The sequence below is a fragment of the Mauremys reevesii genome, linkage group 19 (genome assembly GCF_016161935.1).
Source record: "Mauremys reevesii isolate NIE-2019 linkage group 19, ASM1616193v1, whole genome shotgun sequence".
NCBI lineage: Eukaryota > Metazoa > Chordata > Testudines > Geoemydidae > Mauremys > Mauremys reevesii.
In genome coordinates, this window is record NC_052641.1 from 25569078 (window position 1) to 25595654 (window position 26577).

The 26577-nt window shown below is 42.7% G+C and overlaps 1 long non-coding RNA gene across 6 annotated transcripts in view; it reads right to left on the bottom strand.

Moving 5' to 3' along the window:
• LOC120386679 overlaps nt 1-26577 on the bottom strand; it is a 94806-nt gene that overhangs the window by 36626 nt on the left and 31603 nt on the right. For 5 of the 6 annotated variants that reach the window (XR_005589856.1, XR_005589855.1, XR_005589859.1 and 2 more), the window contains 2 exons: nt 22863-22997; nt 2831-2960 (listed from right to left, as the gene is read on the bottom strand). This is a non-coding gene — a long non-coding RNA (uncharacterized LOC120386679). Of the gene's footprint in view, nt 1-2064; nt 2196-2830; nt 2961-22862; nt 22998-26577 lie in introns of all 6 variants that reach the window. The other variant, XR_005589858.1, reaches the window with a different exon arrangement.

Consider the following 26577-nt stretch of genomic DNA (forward strand, 5'->3'; position numbering starts at 1 on the left):
TATGTCCCCACTTTTCCATCTATCCCCTCAACTAAATAATTTCCATCTCTTCCCATAGGAAATTCTTGTCAGGCCTCTGAAAATTTTGTCACCCATCTCTGGACCCACTTCAATTTGTGCTATATCATTTTTGAGATACAGAGACAAGAGTTGAGCACAATAACCCTGGTGAGCTCACAAACCCCCAAGTTATAGAACGGCACTGTAATGTTTTCAGTATTATTGTCTACCCATTTTATATGCCCTAGCTCTTTTTGCTACCCTTTCTCATTAATGCTCTAAGCACACACAAAACTACTTGAATTCTATACATCTTTATTTACTGTGCTCTCCCTCTGATTATTTTACTGTATCTAGAGAAACTTAAATTGATCTATGAACCATCTATACTCTCATATTAGGACAGTATTCTTGCCATTGCTAGCTCATTGTGATCACAAAAGATCAAATTAGGGTAACAACAATGATATTACAATAGATTTGTTCCAGTTCTGTTGCGGTACCGTATATTCAATAATGGAAAAATGGTGACCACTGAATCTTACTGCTGTGGTATCACTATGTTCAGATTTCTACCAGGAGTGTGTGGCAATGTTTCCAATGCCATAGCAGGCACCCAACGTTCAAAACAACTACCAGTTTGCTAAGAAGTGAAAACATTACTGTCTTAGGAGCAAGGGTTTTTCAACATGTATTTGTACTGTTTTCAAGCTTCTTGGAATTCTAATTTCTGTCATTGGCATAGTGAATTTCTTAGTCTTTGACTGGCAAAAGCAGTAACCTTGATTGTGCATTTCCTTTACTTTTAAGGCTTGTGCTAGCAGGAACAACATTTAGGAAACCTTGTCTCCAGTGTCTGACAAAAAAAATTACACTTATGTTTATGTATCAGAGGGGTAGCCATGTTAGTCTGGATCTGTAAAAGCATCAAAGAAACTACAAAACCAGTTTCTCCTCCCTTGGTTTTCACACCTCAACTGCTAGAACACGGCCTCATCCTCCCTGATTGAACTAACCTCGTTATCTCTAGCTTGCTTCTTGCTTGCATATATATACCTGCCCCTGGAAATTTCCACTACATGCATCCGACAAAGTGGGTATTCACCCACGAAAGCTCATGCTCAAAATGTCTGTTAGTCTATAAGGTGCCACAGGATTCTTTGATGCTTTTACTTATGTTTATGTTACTTCAGAGCCATGTTCTTTACAAAATTCACATCTGAACCGCATGACATTCTTTTGCTAATAACATGAGCTCATTTGAGTTTGTCTCCAACTGGAATTCTTTGAGAGAAATGACAGAGAAAAGCCTTTCCTGTAGCTATGTCCAAAAGAGCAAACTCCCATCCTCAGGAGCACAGTGCTGCAAACCTCCCAGCCTTATCTACTTGGTCGCTTTGTGCCATTTTCCCTGGAGTTCTGGGAGCAAATACTGACCAGCAGCCAGCCATGGAAATTCAGGCATTAGAAATCCAGCCAGTTATGACAACTTTCTGATTCACATCAAAAGTCTATAGTACCTAGGCTCAGATAAGGTGGAAAGAGTCTGCATGGGGCTTATAATGTCATCTCTGACATTTTCTTTACTCAGTGCAACCTGCTAATGTGAGAGGTGTTTAGTATATAAAGTATTATCCTTAACTGCAGTGTCAGGGAGTGGAGTTAGGGTACAGTATCGGCACTGGGTGCACTGTACTAATGTATTCATTTGCTTAGGACAGAGACCCGAAAATTCCAGAGAAAGCATTGTCCCCAAAGCCAGTTACTGTGGGGTGTGACTAAACCATAATAGGGTCATTTAGCTAGATGGTTATGGGTTTTGTTTTCCATTGTAGTCTAATCATTCTTCAGCTCATAATGGAGCCTTTGTGGATTGGGTCACCCTTCCCTCCCCTTCTTTCCTCTCCTTGCCAGCTAAACCTGCCTTTTCTGCCTGAGCACCAGCAGTGAAGTCACTGTAGCTAAAATACCCAGGCAGCCACAGACTCATCAAGCAACTCACATATTATGCACATATAACAAGGAATCTGTTCCTTTGGTAAGAAAGTGATGGGGACTACTGACCTGATCCCCAAAAGTTCACCGAGCAGCCACCGTTCTAGGCAACTTCGACCACAGTAACTTTTACAAACGCAGTAGTCACTTCACTCTGACAAACGTGCTTCCAGCTCAGTAATGGTTCTTCTGGGAAACACCTGACAAGATGGTTATACCATGGGCAACACAGGAAAAACTATTTAAAAAAACCTTTTTAAAACTCTGATGCTGCAGAATTCCCATAGATGTGTTTGCAGTATCACATGATCTGGAATTATCAGCTCAGTTCCTGCATGTGTGCTTTGTTCAGCCACCAGTCTACCTAATTCCAATGCACCCACTGCTGGAGCATGTGGGTGCAGACCCTTATCATTGCTTTGGCTTTGTATGAGACATTTTTGGGAGCTAGCCCTTTGTTACCACTACCTTCCTGAATATCTTCTATTGTAACTATCGACAAATGAGCAAGTCTGCCTTGAAACAACTGCAAATATTACCAGGATTATCTTGCATGTCAAAGTTTCTATCCAGTCACTTAACAATCACTCAAAGAAATGATATAAAATATCACTTTTTTACATAGATGAATAATAGAGTGTTTGTCAGTCAATTCTGGGCTGACTGAGCCCCTTTAACTGTCTGAAACCAGAGTCCCTTTTTTTCTAAACCTCCCGAGAAAATGTTGACAAAACAGGCAATTTTCTGTAATTTCCCTGCAAGCTTCTGTCAGCACAAGAGGCAGTCAGAGCCCACTCATTTCAGATAACACCACTGGGTAACCTTTGACATTTACCTCCTCGCTGACTTCGGAGGCTCCTGGAAGTGTAACAGTTGTGTCTTTCAGGTTGCAGGATGCAGGCCCACAATTTGGGTCTTAGTTCACTGAAGGCAGCCTTTGTTTCCCAGCTGACTAAGAATCTCTTCTAAAAGGGATAAGAAATGTAGTTAATAGCTCAAGAGTGGCTTAATCATCAGCTGCCATTACCCCTCCAATATTAGGAGGGATGACAGACTTATCAATAACAAAGCCCCAGGTGAGGTACATGAGCCGATAATGTGAATTTCGGCTTGATCTCTGCTCCGCTGAGCGCAGCACTCATTTAAAAGAAGCACCAGTGTCTATTTTTTACTTCATATTGTGCCAAAAATCAGTCAGCTGCAGAGCTTTTGTTGTGTTTTTCTATCTTAAACCATGATGATTTGACCAATTTCATTTATAAACAGAGATGAAAACCTGAGAACTCTCCCATTAAACAGCTTAAGCCAGAGAGATGCCCCCTGTGCATTTATTTCAATATGTGATAAGAGAGATGGAGAGCATGCTTGTGTCAATACGCATATATGCAGAGTTACACATATACACACACACACATGCACACCACCCACACATACTGCACTCAGTGCAAGTATTGTTCTCTATAACTCAATAAAAGTTTAAAACCTAAACATTACATAGTAGATTATCTCTGAGGAATGTTTGAACAAAAGGTGTCAACATTTGTTTAATAAAAACCCATTTGTTCATTAAAAATAAAATGAACTCATTCAACACTAAACACTTAACATTCATTGTATACATGGCATGGGATTTGTTTTATATCTCTCCAGGTATTTATATGGCCTCATCACCATAGTTTCTGAAGTTGTAGCAGAGAGCGTTTTGCCTGACTTGTTTGAACAATCTACATGTCTGATATATATAATTAATAATAATTATAAATTATAATTATATATATATATATATATAAAACCCGATGTCTGCCACAATTATTAATTATATAAGCCAGGGAAGTTCAAAACTAGTGGCCGGACTGACAGTGAGCCCAATCCCACTCCCTCGACCAGGGGGAGAGCAGGGTTGGGCACAGTGTATCCTGTGACTTGCCCTTTCATGTACATTATTGCCTGTTTGGTATGTAAACATAGGAATTGCCCAAGTGGATCAGCCCCGCAGTTCATCTTGTTCCATATCCTGTCTCTCACAGTGGCCAGCACCAACTGCTTCAAAGGAAGGTATAATAACCCAGCAGTAGGACATGTGGGATAATCTGCCCGCTACTTTAAGTCACATGACCGCTAATAGTTAGAGATTGGCTTAAAACTTCAAGCATGAGGCTTAATATCCTTTCCACAAAGTTGATCAGCATCAGTTATGACAACTCTGAATAGCCTTGATATGCATATAAATGTCCAATCCTTTTTTGACTCGTATTGAATTCTTGGCCTGAATGACTTCCTGTGACAATGAGTTACAGTTTAATTATGCATTGTGTGAAGAAGTATATCCTTTCATCAGTTTTGAGTTTCCAACATTTTAACTATATTGCATGTACCCTTGTCTTAGTGTTATGACTATGGATACAATTTTGTCATGGTAAAATTAAGCAAAATTAATGGAACAGTCATGGGAGAAAAGGACAGAACCAGGACATGGTCACTGCAGGGCTGAAGCTGGAGCCCCACCACCCATGTCTCACAGCCAAGCCCTGCCACCCAGAGCTGAAGCTGAAGCCAAAAAGTCATGGAGATCTGTTAAAGTCAAGGAATCTGTGACCAGATCACACACATAGTTATGAGAGAGGGACAACAGAAGTTCCCAATTTGCCCTTGCTAAACTATTCATTTTTATATATTTTTGTTATGTCCCTTTGTTTTCATCTGATTCTTGAAAAATGCAAATCACATGAATGGGTGATTAGTAAATCTTAAACATGGCTCCAACTTGGGTTCCTTCATGTGGCAAGCCTGGGCATCCTATACGCTGAGAATGTTCCCTAGCATCATGCATCTAAGCTACAGAGGGAAGTGCAGCCGGGCAGAACTAGAGGGAAAAATCAGACATCCTCAGTTTGGCCCTGATCCAAAGCCCGTGAAAGGCAAAGGGAGTATTTTCCATTGATTTGGATGGGCTTGGGGTCAGTGCCCTTTGCACAGTGAAAATCACACTCTCCCTGGTACTGCAGTTAACTACCTCATCCCTTCTCACGTAGGGCCTATACATTTGAGAGTTTGGTTGAGTCCACTTTGAGGCCCTTTACAAAGGGAGATTTACAAAGGCACAAATGGCAGTTAGGGAATAAACTGTCCCTCTCATCAGAGCCTTTATAAACCCAAAGCACTTCTTCCACTGAATCCCTAGCTAGCAGCTCCACCCACAGTGCTGCACTGAATGCAGCTCAGTGTTCAGAACAGATCACAACTAAAAAGGGTTTCTTGATTGTCAAACTATGTTCCGTTTGTTTTGTTTTTTAAAAACTCTTAAAACTATATTTCTTTTTAATCCTTTTATTTTGAAATAAGGGAACCTTTAATACAGCCAAAGTGTATGTTTTTTTTAATCATATCCAATCTTTCAAGAATGCCTTGTTTTCAGCAGGTATTTGATTAGAGTTTTGTTACTAATGCTAGACTTATAGTAGCTAAATCCAATATAATACTTTCCTGAAATATTACTCAGAACTGCTTAGGCTAATATTTCCAAAGCCAGAATTTTTTAAGCAGCTACGGGCACAATCTCAAATGGATTAGAGCCACATACCACAAAGTCTGACATTAATACTTTTCTTTACTCCAGAAAGCTCCATGTTTTTAAACTATAGTGGCAATTCTTGCATTGACTTCTGCTCTGCAGCTTTTTGTTAAGCATTAGACATGGCAGCATGAAGAAGGAAAGAATTTAGAACGCTAAAACCCAGAGATGATGTAGAAGGTCCCAGCAAAAAACAGACTACGATCTAAACACAAAGAAATCTGAGCCCAGGAAAGAATAATCCCATTGAGTGACCAGCGGCAGCTTGCAGAAGTGAAGATACCACCCCAACCGCATATAAAGGGGCTCTGCAGTTTCCTGGTGGAGAGGATTCAGCAAGGTGAGGCTATAAAGATCCCCCCAGAAGGGAAAAGTGTGCTCACTGCATAGGGATTGTTTCATTATGAGGACAGGAAACTCCAGAGACCTCTACTGTTCTGTTTCAACAGAAACATGAACTGTGCAAAACTCTAAGGGCTTGATTTGAAGGAAAACTAAGCACCCACAACTCCAGCTCAGGTCAATGGAAACTGCAGATTTCAGCACCTCTGAAAATCATTCTGATTGTATATATTTATACAGAGGACATGAAAAAATGGTTAGTATGGCAACACCCATTTTTTCATGTTGTCTGTGTGTATATATCTTCCTACTGTATTTTCCACTGAATGCATCCGATGAAGTGGGTTTTAGCCCACGAAAGCTTATGTTCAAATAAATTTGTTAGTCTCTAAGGTGCTACAAGTACTCCTCATTCTTTTTGCTGAAACAGACTAACATGGCTATCACTCTGAAATCTGATTGTAAAGTTATCTGCTGATTTGAAATAGTAGCTGGGCACAGGGTCCTATCTGATCTGGGGCCTGTCAGGTGCCTAAAGCCAGTTGCATCAGTATTTTCCTCTCCTCCTCCCTTTCCCCAGCTAACAGACATCTTAATGTCGATATTCTGCTGTCTTGAAATGAGTTCTGGTCTCCTATTTCCAAGGCCGCTTTGGGGCTGAGACCATCCTAGCAATACCTGTATCTGCTCAGTCTAAGAAGAGAAAAAATATATATACCCGCATTCACGTAAGGAGGCATACAATAATTTTAATTGCCCTGATGAATGAAGAGTCTGTTACCCATGCTACCAGGAGTCAGAGAGCAGAGATGGGGAGCTCAGAAAGGTTCTGCTCTCTAAAACCCCAGTGGAGGTTCCTTCTTGGGTAGATCATTTTTAATTGCCCCTAAATTTGCTTTGTTACTAAGATGTCCTTCTCTGGATTAGTTCTTTCGCACTGGGCTAGATCTACCATAAATAACTAGGCTTCAGCTGTCAAGAGTCCATTTTGAGGGGGCATGAAGTTTCTTGGGGCTACAGTATCAATGTTAGTGAAATAGCAGCCAACTATTCCAATAGCTGAGTCTTCGGCCCTGTAGCAGGGGTAGGCCAAGGCAGCAGGTCCAAACGTTCCTTGCCAGTGATGAGTGGCTGATACTGCAGTCTGCCCCAGGACGTGGGGCTAGACAATGACTGGCAGTAGCCACTACTGAGGTGAAGTGGGGATAGAGGGTGGGGGTTCCCTGAGGAGGGGAGACCCAGAGAGAAAGGGGTTACTGCTAGAGGGCAGCACCCCATGTAAGAGGGCACCGGGTCCAGGGAGGGACACGGGGGGCCTGAAGACAGGTGGATCACCGGCCTGCAGAGGGTGCTCCAGCGCTGGACAGAGCTAATTCCCAGAGTCACCAGCACGAGGCGCCGCAGGGGTGAGTCCGACCCGTCTACAGGCCCTCTCTCTCTTAGCTTGCAGGAGGCAAGTATCTTCCTGGATCCCAGTCCTCGCTCCTGAAACATTGCAGTTGGATGGATTTTCTAGCCCCTTAGCATACTCATTGGGAATGATGAAAGGTCTGGTGATTCGGTCACACACTGCACATGCGTAGTGCTGATAATAGTGATGGAAAGGCACTCGATGGAAAGGTTCTGAGGAGGAGTAAGATGGTGACAGAGGTGGCCATACAGCTTGGCCTGATGCTGTCAATGGGACTCATTCCTCACAGCAGCCCATGTGTCTGATGGGACACTGTCCATCCTGGCATCTGCCAGTTTGTGTCCCAGCCTCAATGTGTACTTTAAACATGGGGTTCTCTTTTGTCTGTTAAGCCCATTCTGTTTTCTAGGAGTGAGCCAGGTTTAGTGTCCCCATCATGCTGCCACACTGCCATTTGTTATTTTAACTACTTTTAACCCAGAGATGACAATCCAGCATATCTCCAAATTAGCCTTTTTATTGAAATCAATAAAGAAGAAAACACATGACACTAAACTATTTGGTGGCAGCTTTGTTATAAACTCATTACTGGGAAAACAGCAATTGCAGAGACCTTTAACCACTGTCATTGATTCCAGCACAGAGAAGGTGATCTACTGAGCTAATCAGTGGTGTTACTGTGGGCAGCAGTGTCCCTGCGCTGCCCTGCTTAGGGTTCAGTTAGCATTTCCATATAAAACCCTTTTTATAATTTGGACACAAATATCTTCGCCAAAGTAAAAATTACCAAAAATGTAATATTGACCTGAAAAGTCAGTATTAAATATTTTAACACACTTTAAATCCATAAATATAATGCCAGCACATAGCTGGCTGATTGGAACATTCTCTGCTAATTTTTGGTTTGCTTGTTGTCACACAGTTGTAAGAGCAGTCAACTTTGCCCCCAAATGGAATTTGTCCATTTCTTCTGCAACACTTTTTGGTTACTAGGTTAGGAAACAATCCACAAACTCATACTCCTGGGTGTCTTGCTTATTCCATTGACTCCAATGAGAATGTGCACAGGAGTAAACACTGGGTCTCCTGCCCTACACAGACCGACCGTTAAATCCACAGAAAGTCAAGCTGAAGTCTATGGCGTTCTGAAGGGGGCAGGGATCTGTTTGCGTCAATCAGGTGGCAGGGTCGCACTATGTGCTTGGTAGAAAGGGTTGGCAGGATTGAGCCCTTAATTACCTCACTGTCCCTCCCACATTAAAAGCTCCAACCCCTAGTTGAATCCTGGTAACTTTCAGAGCTGTATGTCCAAGGAAAGGTTAACATTTTTTCTAAGAGTGTAATTTTATGTCCCATTTGTATTCCTCGGAGTTCCTGATTTTATCAGGTTTGCTGAAAGAAAGGTTGGTTCTCTGTGGGTGTGCATCAATGAAATGCTCTTGTCTCATGCTTTGTGTCAGTAATATAGTCAGGAAAACACTTTAAATGAGATTTGTTTAGCATAAAAGATTGTATTGATTTTTTTGCTGGTATCTGGTATCTCCACGCTTTAAAGAGCCAGCATCTGATAACGAATTATTCTAGCCAGGGTCTGGTATCAGTTTATCCATAGATACATATTTACTTGTAGGTCTTTGGCAGCAGATTATGTCTCATTATTACTAGCATACTGTAAAGGACACCACATCATCTTTAATCATTCCTTTTAGCTGCCTCCCCCTTTCCCCTAGATAAGCACCTTCAGATAAGAGTAAGTAGGACTAAAAATAACTAAAAAAACTACAGACAAAAATGAACCTTTGTATGCAGATCAAATGTTAGAAGATGCCTCGCTCTGTAGCATGTCACAAAGATATCTCTTTTCAGAAGACTGTTTTACCAACAACCATACTTTGCAATACTTATTTCAGAGTTTTCCCTGCCTTACTGATGGTGCTTCAAGAGTGGGACCCTGTCCTGTGTCACTATGGGCTGCCAAGGCTTCCAGGCCATCTCAGCTTATTTCTCTGTATGTGCAGAATGTCTCATAGATTTATTGGGCGGCCCATCCTGTAGCCTGCAAGGGATATTGACCTGAGGGAATTTGCAGCCTCTCTGAAGGTAGCTACTGTGGAACCATGTTTGTCAAAGACACAGCAGTGACAGCAGAGATGCACTGTTTACACTGGGTGGCAGCATTAAAGCAGAGCTAAGAAAACATTTTTCTACAGATTTTTCACATGCAGACACTGAGCTCTTCACAGGGTTTTTTAAGAATACTCAAACTCGCACTAGGGAGAAATTACTCAATTTATTTCAATGAGAAATAACAATTACACCTGGTAACTAGCTGCAAGTTTCTCCCAAGTTAAAATTAACCATTGTCACAGAAAAATATTGACACCTTTGTCACAAAAGAGAAGTTTTATAATGAAATAACTGTGCTTCACAGTAGTGAAAAATGCCACTTGTTTTCATGGAAAACTGCAAACAAACTGAGGCAAATGTCATAAGTATTTTGGTAACTTATAAGATTTCCTATGGTACCATAGCGTCTAAGTGATTCCATTACATTAATGTATTTAGCCTCACAATACTTAGAGAGGTAGGGAAGTATAACTATGCCTGTTTATGAAAACTGAGGCAGAGAGATTAAATTGACTTGCCCAAGATCACACAGGAAATCTGTGGCAAAGCTCCGACCTCCTAAGTCCCAGTTCAGAACCATAACAAAAGTACTACCCTTTCTTTCCTTTGTGGTTCTTGGAAGAGATACAGAAAGATGATTTGTCAGTGGCTTCAATAGTCTTACAGATGTTTTTTCACACAGCTCTAATCACTTCAATGAAGTCTTGTATTCATTTGAAAATTTATTATGCTGTATCAGCTGATATCAGAAGTCTATTGTATTACAATTTAAGATGCACCTATATACATGTACATGATAGCCTCAAGCACAGAATTAAATTTGGTAAATTCTATAGAAACCATACAGATCCAGAACAGAAGCATCAGCCTAGTGGATTTAACCCATAGTCACTTGTGTGTTTAGAATATTATGTGCAGTAGCTCAGATGTTAAACATAATGAGCCTTCTCAGCTTATCAAGGTGCACAGCTCCACTCAGGGGAAACTTGATAAGCATAGGAGTGACATGGCTGGTCCACACACCTGCAGAAGGTCAGCTGTTATTTCATTTCAACAATGGCAAGGCTCAGATGTTGACAACTTGTTCCAGCACCTGTTTCTGGACAAAACAAGTATCAAAGCAGCTCATTCAGAACAACCACTGTTTAGTACAGCACTTTTATGGGCTCATTCCTTATAGAGCGTCAGTACAAAGAAAGCAAGAGAGGTTGACAGAAGTCGCCTTCCTTTTTAAAGCAGACTCCCCTGAGAGTCATGTGACCCAATATAGTTCTTGGGGAAGATTCTCTGTACTGGGCAGCTCCCACCAAACATCTGGCAACTAGTGACTCCATGTGAAAGGCCCAGGCATAGCCTAAATGTATCTGGTGTGCCTCATGCTACAAGTAGTAAGAACACAGACTGTTTTACTCTTACGACTCATAGGAAAATATCAGAGGTGATCTTCCTTGTGAGCCTTTCCCTGCCCTCTCTCCTTACCCAGGACACGAAAGTAGTTCTCTGCTCTCTTTGTTGCAATTCACACAGCACAAGCGGTCTCTCATTCTGCCCCAAGATGCAGAACAGGAGACAGCAGTCTGTGCACACTAGCAGAGCTGGCCAGCCAAAAGAGTATGTCCCAAAGGGTCCTTTTTTGCTACATATTTACTGTCAGGCACGATCCAAGTTTAAATTCCCAGGGCATACAGGCAAAGCCCCTGCTCAAACCATACCAAAGATCCTGTTATAGTGCGCAGCCACCAGAAAGGTTTATGGACGAACCATTTTTATAGGGCCCTCGGATGTTAGCCCTTAGCACCTGATTGGCCTCAGCGAGGATCCCAGACTCATTATTACAGAAGAGGAAGGGCTTGACCCTGGGCTCAGGTATTGACTTTATCACAACATAGCACCTTAATCTGTCTCTTTTCTCTACCAAGTGGAACAGGAATTCTGGTTGTACAACCAATGAGCAATGGGGCACAATCGGAGGTGAAAGTAAGCTGGTACGCCGTAGTGGACCAGCTTTCCCAGGCGGCAATTTAAAGGGCCTGTGGCTCCCAGCAGTGGCTGGAGCCCCGGGCCCTTAAAATCGCCGCCCAAGTCCCGCTGCCGGAGCTCCGGGGTAGCAGCGGCAGCTGGGACACCCGGGGCAGTGCTGCAGTAGCGGTGGCTGGGAGCCCCTGGCCCTTTAAATCACTGCCCGAGCCCCCAGCCACTGCTGCTGCCCCAGGGCTCCAGCAGCAGGGTTCAGACGGTGATTTAAAGGGCCTGGGGCTCCGCTGTAGTAGCGGCAGCCGAGCCCTGGGCCCTTTAAATGGCTCCCAAACCCCGGGGCTCCCAGCCACCTCTACAGCTGGTAGCTCCAGCAGTGATTTAAAGGGTCCGGGGCTCCCAGCCACCACTACTGCAGACAGAGCCCAGGGCCATTTAAATCTCGATGTAAAGGTCCCAGGGCTCGAAAGGCCCCGCCCCTTCTGGTCAAGGCCCCGCCCCCCGCTCAGGACTCTGGTGTACCGGTAAGTCCTTTAAGTTACTTTCACCCCTGGGCACAATTAAATGCCTTCAGGCTCCCTGTACAGCACACAGCTTTCTGCCTTGTCCTGGGCTGATGAAGGGGTTGGTTTGTTCATTTGTGAGGCTGTTCCAGTGTTTGACTAATTAACATAAGTTTAGCAACCTGGTATTTCATTAATGGTAGAATTGTGACTGGATGGAAACAAATTAGTTATTTAAATATGTTTGTCTGTGAATAACTTGAAAATAGTTTTTGTCAGCCTCTATTTTTAGATTCAGCTGATGTAAGTAGTCTAGTCCTTTGCTGGAATAATGCAGATGGACTACTGGCCATTTGCTCACATGCTGAGTAACTGCACAAAGAAATACATGACACAAAATAGCGAAAGGAAGTATACAACCTATATTAGTGAGCTAATGCAAATAGTTTGTGTTTTAGTAATAAAGAAAAATATAATTCTGTGAGCAATAAAATAATGAGAAAATACATTTGTTCTTTGCTGAACCCAATTCCTTGTTATTTCTATGTTATCCAAGGGATTAGGATGTACTTTTCTTTTCATCTGATAAATGTGGATTTACTTGGAAGCATCTTTAGGTTCTCTTTCCCTGCTTAAATTAATCTAATTGCATTTTCATGTTTCAGATTACAAACGTTTGAATTTCCAAAGCTTTTGCTTATCATAGTGAGTGGCATCTCTCTGCCAGATAAGCTCTTTATGAAAGGCATTTTTTTCTTAACAAAGTTCAAACCTTAATGGCTTTTTATGAAACATAGTTTGGATAAAAGAGATGACTCAAGGTTTCCAGCATTCCAACCTGCAATAAGCTGCCCGGGTTATGGGTCACAGTCCGGTCTTTTCATGACTAAAAGGCTTCTCTTTTGGCTGATGCTGCAGGATTGTCTTGCTATCATTTCATTCCAGCGTATAGGCACAGCAGTGGAAGAAATCTGGTTGTGTTTATGGTAAAGACAGACAAACTGCCTCCTAGCTTTCACATGGTAAGTTCTCTCTGCATCTCCTGTCTCTTGGTCTTCCCTGCTTCTGACTTTCCTCTCTCATTTCTTTGAAAGCTTGTGGCCATACTCAAATCCACTTTCCCTACATCCCCCATCCCCTGCACTTTCAATTTGACAAGAGATTTTTCACTTCCTGTCCTAAATTTCTCAGTAGCACTGCTGTGTGCTGCTGCATTTCACGGGTAAACGAAAAAGGAATCCTTCAGCAATGTTTGTATGTTAACAGTTTAGGGGTCTGATCCTGAGAGGTGCTGTGATAAGTTGCATATATTCAGTACCATTCTGCAGCAGGCCCCAAGTCTGTAAAGTGCTTTGGGATCCATCCTGATGAATGGGGCTAAAGATACAGCAGATCCTTATCAGCAGTCTAGAGAAGATACCTCTTTAACCCCTATGCAACCAGAAAATGTACAATAATAAAATGGCTGTTTTCCTTCCCCCTGGCTCAAGCATTTAGTACACTGACTTTGTTACCTTGCACATTATCTTGCACTAGATTTATTTTTAAATAAAAAATTCACATAAGTTTATTTTACTTACAAACAGCCTCACCTCTACATATGTTAGCCCACACTTCCGCTGGGATATGCATGAAATTGGGAAACAACAGTCAGAAGGGTTCCCGAGGTTAGAAATATGGCCCACAGCAACAGACTGCACCTCTTATTGAAAAGCTGCTAAGCTACCCATTTTGCTTTAAAAATACCCTCCTTTTCATGTTCCAGACTAGTGGCTTCAGTGGTGGGAATTTGGGGTTTTCATAGGTTGATCCCTATTTCAAATCAGAGGAAAGGAAAGGATATTGTCAAATGTCTGAGTCCCATTTATTCTCATCACATTGCATAGCCAACTACATCCCACTTCAAGGTGAAGGAAAGGCGATATGGCTGTAAAAAAAACCCCATTTAGTATAGGAACAGACTAAAATACTTACAGTGGGGAATACATGAATGTGTAGCTTAAAATAGCTCAGACAGTGCGCTGCCATGCAAAAAGCATTCAGACATGAATAATCCCCAAAATGCTTTTTAAACAAACCCTGGAAATCCCAAATGAGGGGAAGAGACACTGATGCTATATATTGGAAAACTTCTTATCACTGATACAACTAATTTTTAGTTCAATGCATTACTTTTTATCATCGACCCCCATATCCAGCAAAATTAAATTTACTGTCCTTACTTCTTATGAAATTACACAGAAGCTGCTGCTTTATTCCTCTCCAGGACAGTAAAAAGCAATAAAATTCTTGCAGATTTCAACAGTAGGCAATTCAATAAAAAGCTATGTATATTTTATAAGTACAATAAAGACAAGTCTATAGCTGGATCATAAATGGGTTTTGTTTGTTTTGTTTTTGCTGGCATCCCTGTTGAAGTCTGTTGGCAACCCAGGTTGGTCTTCACAACAGCACACAAGACACAACACTGACTTTTTGGGGAGAGGCAGAATGAAATTTATACCTTTATAATATATTGTTTAAGTTTTGCTCTAGGGATTTTGCAATGTGGGTCGGTTTAAAATTTAAAGGTGTTGTGGAACTCAATACTTTCCTGTTCTTGATTAGTGCCATAAAATTTTATATATATAGTTTTGTTACATTGTAAAACTTTTCTATCTTATCATTATGACTTTCCTTTTTATGAGCAAACAATAAATATTTGATATGTATATAATTATTTGCTAGACTTGCACCAATGCGCAGATATTATTTTATTTTTTAAAATTTAGGATTAATAAGAGACAACTTAGAGATGAATGGAGTGGTGTATTCCTGAAGAATAGTGCTGCAACAGATTTACTGGGAGTATCTCTCTGCTGAAATGTAAAATTTCCCACACATGTAAAACACTAACTTAATAATATGCAAATAACCTGTCTTGAAGAATTACAGGACTGTAAATTTCATTTTCTGCTCACTTGAAATAGGAAACTCAAAAATATGCAGCAGTTGGACTCAGATTAAAAAATATGCTCTCCCTTTTGAGTTTCTGGGCCCGGCCCTGCAGTACCCAAACTAAATGGGCGGTTTTTCTGTTGCATCAGAGACTGAGTCCCGATCCAGCAAATTGCTCCATATGTGCATTGAAAGCTGGCCCCAGGAACAGCTTGCAAGGTCAGACACTAACTTCGTACACCAAGGTTCATTTGATATAATATATCATTGGGTTAGAGCTTTCAGATTAGTTGTCATTGTTCCAAGCTCTCCGGGTATTTTAATATTATAGGACAGGCCTTGCTATGCTTTTTCACCAATGATCTACAAATATCGGTGTTCTTGTGCTACTGTGAGAATTGAAAACACAAAATACTTGGACCACATCAGTTTCAAAACCACAGAAAGCCCTGAAAAGACATTTTCACCTCCCCATGAAATGATGAGGAAAGTTGCCTTGTTAATAATTTATTAAAACAATTCTCCTTTTGATCATAACCTAAAAAATCTGAAATCCACCCTTAAAATAAATTATTTAAATGAATCACAGCAGGAGATGCAGAGCACAAAAAAAGAAAACCACCACTATAAAAAAGCACTCAACATCAGGAAGAAAAATGAGGGTCTCAGTTTAAAACTATTAAGGCACAAATGAAGAAACAAGAGAATAAAAGCAATGGAATCAGCATCAGTAACATCTCAGATTTCTGTCTCCAAATTGCTGCATATTGTGCAGAAACCTATTCTGAGATACAATCCATTATCAGGTCTGGTACTTAGAGCTTGGCATGTGAGTGCTAAACCCTTCCTAAAATAATTGCAGCTTTCAATTTTCTGCCAAAATCTAAAGAGGAAATTCCACATGAGCATTGTTGATTAGCAATTGGAAGGAAGGAGCCCTAATCTGACTATAAAGTTTTACATATTTGCGACTTTGGTTAAATGTTAGTGACTTTTGATTTTCCATTGCCCTGCACCTCATCTAGTTGTTTGCACAAATGCCACATGCGTGTACTGTAACCCATCAAAATAGTGTCAGATCATACTGAATTTGCACTGGTATAGCTGACTTCACAAGATGCAAAGCAGAAATTAATCAGGCCCCAAACCCAGGAATCTGGGCTTTGACCATATAGCAATAGCAACCTGAACACTGACAATTATGGGGAATTATTACAAGCCAATTAATAAATTCAGGAATAAATAATTAAATGGCATTTGTGACCCACAACTGTGAAACAAACAAATATCCCTTTGTCCCCCCAAAAAAACCTCTGAGAAGAGAATATATGCTCCTCTGTGACCCTAGGAATGTGTAGGACCCCATCCCCCTAGAAAGGGTTGAGAAACTCAACCCCCTCCAGGGAAACCTACCTGCTGCTCTCACCTTGGGCAGGGGATGGACCAGGTATGTGGGCTGGGTTCAGGCTATGTAAAGAGCAGGCCTTGCTGCTACTATTCACCCTGTGATGGTAACTGAGGGTATGTCTACACTATGAAATTAGGTCGATTTTATAGAAGTCTATTTTTAGAAATCAATTTTATACAGTCAATTGTGTATGTCCCCACTAAGCGCATTAAGTCTGTTGCTTGGGCCATCCTCTGGAGTGAGTGGCTGGGTGCCCGGAGCCTTCTCCCTTGCGTTCTCGGGCATCCGGGTGAGAAGGATATGGAACTTGGGGAGGAGGGCAGGTGGTCGTACAGTGGATGCAGCGGCGGTCTGTGCTCTTATTGGTTTTCCTGCAGCTCCACCAGACGCCTGAGCATGTCCGTTTGCTCCCCTATTAGCCTCAGTATTGCATCCTGCCTCTTCTCATCACGCTCACTTAATGCTTTCCTGGATTCTGCCACTGGATGCCTCCATGCATTCAACTGTGCCCTATTGGTGCAGGAGGACTGCATGAGCTCAGAAAACATGTCATCGCAAGTGCGTTTTTTTCGCCTTCTAATCTGCAATAACCTCAGGGATGGAGATGATAGGGGGAGCATAGAAACATTTGACCTGCGGGGGGATAAAAAGGGAGAGTAAAATTTAAGATGATGCAGTTCTGAGAACAAAAGGGAGATTCTTTCACAGAGAATCAAGCAATTCACAGCAGACAGCACATGTGCTTTAGGTACAAGGTCGATTTTGCCTTTTATACTGAGTGCCTGCCGATATGGTGACACATCACACATGGCTGGGAAACAGAATTCAGTTTCCAGGCAGCCATGGTAAGCCAAAGGATTTGGCTTCTAACGCCTTCATAACACATGGGAATGTTTTCAAACTGCAGCGCCCTCCTTTCCCATAGCAAGCAATGCCGGTTGGGTTTGCCATTTAAAAGGAGGGGCTGTGGTTTTTGGGTGAATGTGCAGCACACACCTTCCCACATCCCTCTGCGTGGCTATTTGGGATGATTCCTTCACCCCTCCCCCTGCCACACGGCTATTCTCAGGGATGATCCCTTTTAGCCAAAGGCAAACAGACCAGCATGAACAGGGTCCTTTTACTGTTCCCTTACAAAAATTTCCCTATTTCAACCAGGTGACCATGAATGATATCACTCTCCTGAGGCTAACACAGAAAGATATAGACCGAATGTTGCTTGAATGCAACCAAAACCCAGGACCATTCGCTGCCATGCTTTCTGCTGCAATGATTTTAGACTACTTGCTACTGGCTTGGCGTGGTAAAGTGTCCTACCGTGGAGGACGAAATAAGGCATCCCTCCCCAGAAACCATCTGCAAAGGCTTTCAGAGTACCTCCAGGAGAGCCTAATGGAGATGTTCCTGGAGGATTCCCGCTCCATCCCCAGACACATTAACAGACTTTTCCAGTAGCTCTACTGGCCACGAATGCATCCCAAGTCTTCAAGGCAAATCAAACATTAAACACTATTGCTTTTAAGCCCTGTACTGTAGTTACAAATGTGCACTCACCAGAGGTGACTTCTCCGCTTTCAGGGTTGGGGATCCCACCTTGGGAGGGTATTGGCTCCAGGGTGATGAAAAGATCCTGGCTGCCAGGGAGAATGGATTCACCGCTTGCCTGTTGTGCATGCTCCTCCTCTTCCTCTTCCTCATCCTCAGAATCCTCCTCCGTGTTGCGTGAGACTCCCCCCTTGCAGGTGTGGGGTAGGGGTAGGGGTAGTGGTAGGGTGAGTGGTGGGGTAGTGGTAGGGTCCCCCCCTAGAATGCCATGCAGCTGATCATAGAAGCAGCATGTATGGAGCTCTGATCCAGAGCGACTGTTTGCCTCCTTTGTCTTTTGGTAGGCTTGCCTGAGCTCCTTGACTTTCACGTGGCACTGCTGTGTGTCCCTGTTGTAGCCTTTGTCCGTCATGCCCTGTGCAATTTTGGCATATGTATTAGCATTTCTTCTTTTTGATCGGAGTTCTGCCTGCACAGATTCTTCTCCCCATACAGCAATCAGATCCAGTGTCTCCTGTTTGCTCCATGCTGGAGCTCATTTGCGATTCTGGGGGGACTGCATGGTCACCTGTGCTGCTGAGCTCGCCACGCTGACCAAACTGGAAATGAAATTCAAAAGTTCCTGGGGCTTTTCCTGTCTACCTGGCTAGTGCATCAGAGTTGAAAGTGCTGTCCAGAGCGGTCACATTGGAGCACTCTGGGAGAGCTCCCAGAGGCCAATAACTAGGGTGACTGGATGTCCCTATTTTACAGGGACAGTCCCAATTTTTGTGTCTTTTTCTTATATAGGCTCCTATTACCCCCACCACCTGTCCCAATTTTTCACATTTGCTTACTGGTCACCCTACCAATAATGTCAATTTGCCTCTGCACTACCACAAATTCGATTCAGCAAGGTCATTTTAGCGCTACTCCCCTCACCGGGGAGGAGTACAGAAGTCAATTTTAAGAGTCCTTTAGGTCGATGGAATGGGGTTGCTTGCGTAGACGCATTAATTATAAAATCAACCTAACACAGCTAAATTTGACCTAACCCTGTATTGTAGACCAGGGCTAAGAGCCCCATCTCATTTGCAGGCTGTTTCACAAAATTTAAGCAAGAGCTGCTGACATTAGATGCTTCCAACTACATCACATCTGAACTCTCCATTCCCTGAGATCCTCCACCTGTGGGGGCTCTCCCAGCTGGCACAGTTCATCCTGTGTGCCCAAAAGATACACAGGGACCTTCTTTTCAATTTTTTAAAGTTGAAACATTCTCAGAAGAGCTGATGTGGGTATTCACATTTTATTAAAAACGGCCCTGCGCTGGGGGGGACCAGCCTGGGAGCAGCACTATTAGACTTGGGGGAGAGGTGCAGCAAGTCTTCCAGAACTGTATGCACAAGCCAGGAAAAGCTAGATAGAAACATCAGTGTAGGAAACACTTTCTTGTCCTGACCCATAGCAGATGCTACCAATAGTACAGAGCTTTAAAGATATTTCTCCAGGAACGTTCCACTCAGCTGCGTCTGTTCCATCCTAGTGCTGCTACTGCATTGAAAATCAAGTTGTATTACCTAGTGATGTGCATACGATATGTCATTTATTAACCAGAAAACACTATTGCAAGTGTATGTAAAGCCAACATTTTAAACCAGTTTTCACAGCTCAGGCAGTCTTAACATTTGCATTTGCAGCTGCGTCTTCTGCAGAGGATTGCAGGCCCTAGAGAAATCACATTGTGTTGTCTGGGCTCTGCATTGTAGCCCACTCAGCTACAGACAGCAATGCCACATTACTCCTACTTTACACACATGGATCCTTCCTTTTCATGCCTCCTTCACGGCAGCATCAGTTTTCACTAGGATTTTTGGCTACATAATTGCCAACACATACAGCTCCCCCAGTGACAGCACCAGTGGAAGCTACAGTGTAGACAAGACTCATATGGGCTCAAACACAAACCCCTGCTCTCAGCAGTGTTAGACATGTGGTAAAAATGCCTGAGCCTTGTCTACACTACAGCTTCCAGTCTCTGAGAATCCTAGTGCAGACCAGACCAAAGAGCTTGGCTTATGAGTCACAGACCTAATTGTATTGCACAAGCTGCCTCATGATGAGCTTAGGCGGCACTGAATGGACATTCCACGGCCAGGCTGAGCACTCTCCCTTTTTTAATTTCTTTGGCAGAGGGCTTCAATGCCAAATCCCGCTCAGAATCAGTTTCAATGGCTGAATTATGATCTGTAGAAAACACTTGATGCAGAGTGAAAATATTAATAAGCCCCAAGCACTACTTTCCCCACTGCAGTATATACCATGGGGGTGAGAGTAACAGAACCTGGAACAGATGAGAATGATTGTGTACTGGCTGTTCTACACATCATGCTTTCAGCTCCATGCAGACCACTTTCCTTTTAGTGCCAGGAAGGCTCAGATAGGTCCCTGCCTATCCCTGACTGTGGATAAGAAATGAAGCATTTTTTTCTTGTCTGCGTTAGCCAGCCTGTTTGTAACATGCTGTGTTATGCTGCATAAAGTCAGAAAGCCAGAACAATGCAGCCTCTGTTGTTGTTTTCTTTTTTAGTTGGCCTATCCCCTGTCTGCAGACAGCAGGTATCCTGTTGGAATTCTTTGTGGGTCGTTTAAGCATCTGGTACTCATGAAATGCCGGGCTTTATGAACTCCCCTCCCCCTCCAAATCCTGCAATACTGACCCACCTTGTATCTGGAGAAGTTCGATGGGACTTAATTTCTCTCCTCAATGAACACCATGGTCAGGAACTTGGCAGTTTCAGTTCTTTGCCTTCATCATCTGTGTTCAAGGCTGCAAATATCTCCAATGTGTCTCCTGTCACCATGAACGGGATGTGGAGTCTGTTTCCCATTGGGAATTTTAATGCCCTCCTTTGATATCTTCTTTAAAGTTTGTTTCTTTTGTTGGTGGGTGGCTGTTATGAGGTGTTAACAGGCATCTAGCAGAGACATCATTTGTGGTGGGAGGAGCAGTGTGGATTCACAGCACTTCTTTTCCAGTTATTCATCTTAATTGTGTCAGCTTCTACGTTGATTGGTTCAAAGGGTTCTGACTCTGAATGCTTGCTTTCTGGTTTTTATTTCCCCCCTTGTCTGCATTTCCTAATTCTCTACTCTGGTCCCCATTTTTTTGGGATTTCCTTATCCAAGTGATGCTTTGGGGATACTTTGATGTTTCTGATGTATGGCTATGTTTAGCTTAATGTGCATCATCCCTGCTTATCCCGGCTTCTTGCAAACAGTACAACCTGATGAATAAGGCTGCATATATTGTGCCATCCTATCTCCTACCAGAGCCCATGATCAAATAATACAGAGCAATCTGATAGGACCTTAAAAAGCAAGCCACTTGCCATTGTCCCATTACAGCAAATGGCATGTGTGTTTGTGCCACTGCCTTCGACGGTATGGAACTTTGTGATATGTATATCATTGCCCTCTACTGAATGAATTTTGGGAAATCTTCACTGAGAATGGGCCCATGGTTTCAGAATCCAAGTTCAGGAGTTCTCTTCCACATGCTGTCTGTTTGCACTTAACTGATGACTATGGCATCTGGGAATGTTTGCAGCCATGGAACATTACAACCACTGTTACTCTTAGAGTAGGGAATTATCAGCCATTCTTGCCTGCTGCTAGTTATTTTAGTTTCATTATTATGTTGACTAAGAAATTATAGTTTGTAGGGAAAAAAATTCTTGTTGATTGTTAACTATTTTCAGTGCTGTTTAAGTAACTGACTGCAGTAACTAGCGACAAGTATGATTAGCAGGGCCGGTTCCAGGCAGCAGCAGAGGAAGCACGTGCCTGGGGCAGCACATGCTAAGTGGTGGCATTCTGTCCGTTCTTGGGGTGGAATAGACCAGGCAGTTTTTTTTTCCCTTGGGGCGGCAAAAATGGTAGAGACAGCCTTGATGATTAGCCACTTTCATCTCAAGGAATAAACATAAGACTGAACACACAGAAAGACAGCCTATCCCTAAGCTGCAAGTGCAGACAGAGAGAACTGCTGACTTGACTCAGGCTTCAATGCAAGATAATAGATCCAGCTGTGTTTGGGAAGCTCTCATACCTTCAGCTGCTGCCTTTGGAAACAGAAGAATGGCTGTACATAAAGTTGACTTAGAAAATTACAAGTCCACTGAATTGTGCAGTTCTGTGGTACATAAAAGCTGTTGTTAATCTATTTCTCTCTCTCTCACACACACACAAAATAGCTCATGGACTATTCTGCATTAAAGTTTTGAACAAATCTCATTTTATTTGTGGTGAACAGGCATGAGTAATAACTTCCTCTGAAGAGAAATCTCAGACCAGTTGCTGCTACCCAGGGCTGAAGTAGTCTGTGGGGGTTTTGAAGCAGTCTGTGGATGTTTCTAGGTCAGCCTTAGCTGCTTTGTGTGCCAGTTTAAAGTGAAACTAACTGCAATGAATTGGAGAACATTTAAATGCTAAGACGAAGGTGAAAAGGCAGCAAATCACTAAGCCTGATACAGGCAAACTACTTTTCATTAGTTTAGGTTGGTTATTGTTTTGTTTTAGTGCTGAATAAATTCTCCATCAGGTGTCTGTGCCTGGAGTCAAAGTGCCATTTGGGGGTGATTGCAGCTTATCACAGGTGCATATACTCAGTGGACAAAGAAGCTGGCCTGACAATAAGGAGGCCAAAGCTGACACTGTTCTGCTAAATTCTTCATCTCTCTAGTCAATACTATGAGTAAAGCTTGTCTTGGCTGACTGCAGAATGCTTAGCAGTATTAAGCTATTTGAAATCTGTGCACAGTAATAAAGCCAAACTGCAGAAGATCAATCATGGCACAATACCAGGAACAGGGAGAAGAAAGCCAGCAAGGCCATAACTTGAAAATGTAGAAGAAATTGAGCTTTCCCTCTAACTACCACAGTCTAAAACTAACCACTGTGGGGATATGGAGGGAATTCACCAACAAAGGACATTCACCCTCAAATGCTGAAAACATGACAACCTGGATGCTGTCATGCCAGCTCAGTCCAGCTGCCCTGATATCTTACCTCCAGAGCTGGCCAAGACTTGATGCTTCAAAGAATGCTGAATGAATCTCTAGAAGGGATCTGGCAAAGTCATCAATGTTGCAGGTTGGAGCCTCAGTTGGAGTCTTCAGTTGCTTCTTTTCTCCTTCCCATTTTCTAAATGTAAACGAGTCAGTTATAAAGCAAATCTCAGTTTTCAAGGAGAAATATGATTCCAATTAGGTACAGTATGAGCTGTCCTTACTAATGCCAATGGAAAAAATTCAGCCCTGGCATAAGGGGGCACAATTCCACTGGAGCCCTTGTAGATCCCATCCCAACTGAATTGAGCCTGTGTCTAACTTTGATTATAGATACATAGGTGTTAGTGAGTTTTAGCTCTGCCTCAGCACAAAGCTGCTCAGCGGTGCAGAATAACATCAGTGCAACTGCACGCCAGCCTTTGGAGCCCTCGCACATAATTCATAGGCTGTCCAACTTAAGCCAGCAATTTTTGCCAAACAAGTGTCTAAGAGTTTCAATTCAGAGTTCCCTGCTGGGAAAATAAGTACTTTTCCCCCCTTATTTTCATTAGTTTTAAGAAATACATTTAAAGGATTTTATTCTGTAATGAGAGTATTTCTTCTAAAGAGCTGAGCAGTTGGCAGCATTATTACACAAAAGGAATATTGCAAGTGTTTGGCTGTAGAGATCATGAGTATCACACTTCAAAACAATTTCCTTCAGCATTGGAAATGGCATTTCCATTTTCCAGTTAGTAAAAGTAAGCACTTTACTTTTTTTTTGGTTTGGTTTGGTTTGTTTAAAATGAGCCAGAAAGAGAACCATTCCAACAGTTCAGTTCAGTGTCAGGAGTGGCCAGGTGCTACCAGGTGGGAATAGAGTAAGGTTCCAATCATTGACACTAGCTTCTGGACTGTCACCACTTGGCTGTGTGATAGAAGCAAAGAGTGCAGCTGCCATGGGGTAGGAAGCCATTCCAGTGGCACATGAATAATCTTCCTTGGCCCTTTAGACCCTGGTGCAGTGATCCTTGGGCATCAGGATAGAAGCCTTTTGCAGGTGGCTGTGAAGCATCCCCAAAGGTCCCTAACACAATGGGAACTGTCAATAGCCAAATACTTTTTTTTTTAAATAAAGCTCATTCTTCATAGAACAATATGAAGAGAGAGAAGATAATGAGCCACCTGCAGCCTCCACATAAGAGGTATCCAAGGGCTAATCAGTTTCTAGAGCTGAGCCAAATATTTTATCTCTACAGAAGATCCCCAGTAAGTGAAAGATACCAGCTGAGTTGTCAACCCGTGTTAGTGGTGACTGTGCCCACCTCCTTTCCTGCTTATTTGCTTTGTATGGACAAGAGAGAAAACAAAGCCAGTTACCAATAACAACAGCAACAAAACCTGCCTGGAATCTGAATCTGGCATATTAATAAAACAAGCTCTACCTTTGAAAGAATCTTGTGCAGATATTGACATTATTAGCACCTAATCTGCCAAGAACAATAAAGCATATGGGGCCAAACTCAAATAAACAAACTCCAGTGCCTCATAGCTACAGGGAAACCTCACAATTAGGCTGCTCAATGCAAGTATCTCACTGATGTATTTTACAGTTCTATTATTCCCATTTTAATGCTGTTTATAACAAATCCACTAGCCATGAGGCCCCTGTTTGTGCTGCAATTAAAATGCAAAGCAAACTTGGACATGCTAATAACAGATAATTAAACCCCAGCACTTGGCTCAGCATCCAATATGCTATTGTACTTTTGCTGTGGCTGCAGATCCCAAAGTGAAGTTTCAATATTTACAAGTCTCAAGAAACACGGTGGAGAGCCAAGATGATGATGTGTTTGTTTATACTCAAGAGTTTGCTCCAAAGATCTATATACTTAAGGGAAACTAGAATAAATAGCTAAAACAATACTAGTTATGCAATTCCCATTTGCTTTCTTTGTAAAACAGAAATTCTGATTTAATAATATAGCCCAAGCATACAGCATAGCTCCTGGAGTCAGCATGAGTTTGACACACATAATGACTGCAGGATTGGCCACAGCTACATAAAGGAAATCCAGAATGTTTTTCGGGCCGTACTCCCAGTTAATCATAACTAGCAGTGCAAACTGATTTTACCTTTAGAATTACAAGTTCCTCTGCACAAAACTACACCAAAAAAACAAGCAAAAAAGCCCCACAGTCTTTAAATTAAATATTACAGGATTACATCGCACAATATATATATTACTAACAAAACAGGTGAGATGTTGGGGACTCATTTATTGGCTCTGATTGAGAAATAATTTTTAAAAATGCAGACCTGCAAATGATGCCCACAGCTAGTCTACATAACCATGTATTCGGATTATTGTTATTCTCATTTTCCTCTCCTGCAGCCCATCCATTGGGTGCTACACCTACTTGTTACATCTTATCTTCATTTAGATTGTAACTCGTTTGGACTAGGACTGTCTTTTACTGTATGTCTGTTCAGTACCCAAGACAGTGACTGGGCCTTGATCCTGACTGAGGCCTCTTGCATAATATTGTAATGTATAAGGGGACTGTTGTCCCCTTACTAACATTCAGTGGGGGTGTTTTGGCTGGCTAGCTCCCAGCACTAAAAAAATGGGGAGAGGCCAATGCTCCAGGTCAGCCTGATTGACAAGGTGGGCAGGCTAATTAGGGAGTCAGGAGGCCAGGGTGGGTCCTGTCCTCCGTGTGAGCTGGAATTGCCTGGGTCAGACAGAGTGGGGCCGAGCTAAGGAGAGAGCAGGGGCCCAAGCTGAGCTAGGGAACAGAGCTGTGCCAGCCGAGGGGCCAGAAAAGCAGCCCAGGAAGCAGGTCAGAACTGGGAGCAGAGTCACGGAAGCAGCCCACAGAGCAGACCTGTGCTGGGAGGAGAGCTGCAGCCACAGAGCCAGAGACACAGCCCAGGGAAAGCAGACCCTGTGCTGGCAGCAGAGCTGCAGCCACAGAGACAGAGGGGCCAGAGAAGCAGCCCAGGGGGCTGGAGGAAGAGCAGCAGCAGCATTTTTGTTACCCTCCACTGGACTCTCTCCAATTTTTCCACATTCTTCTTGTAGTGTGGGGCCCAAAACTGGACACAGATGAGGCCTCACCAATGCCGAATAGAGGGGAATGATCACATCCCTTGATCTGCTGGCAATGCCCCCCTACTTATACAGCCCAAAATGCCATTAGCTTTTTTGGCAACAAGGGCACACTGTTGACTCATATCCAGCTTCTCATCCACTGTAACCCCCAGGTCCTTTTCTGCAGAACTGCTGCCTAGCCATTTGGTCCCTAGTCTGTAAAAGTGAATGGGATTCTTCTGTCCTAAGTGCAGAACTCTGCACTTGTCCTTGATAAACCTCATCAGGTTTCTTTTGGCCCAATTCTCTAATTTGTCTAGGTCCCTCTGTATCCTATCCCTATCCTCCAGGGTATCTACCACTCCTCCCAGTTTAGTGTCATCTGCAAACCTGCTGAGGGTGCTGAATCTGTTGCTTGATTAATGGCTCACCAAACCAAATGCTCAGCAAGGGTGCAGTGGCAAGCCAAAAAAGATGCAGAATTTCTGCCACAGTATTCTAGAGAAAAGATCCAAGACACATTTTCATAAGGATGATAGGATACATTGCAATAATTGCTTGCAAACTATACCTAGCAATGGCACTCTGAGGCTTCACTCCAATGAGAAGGATTTAGTCGGAATAAGGAATCGTTGCTGT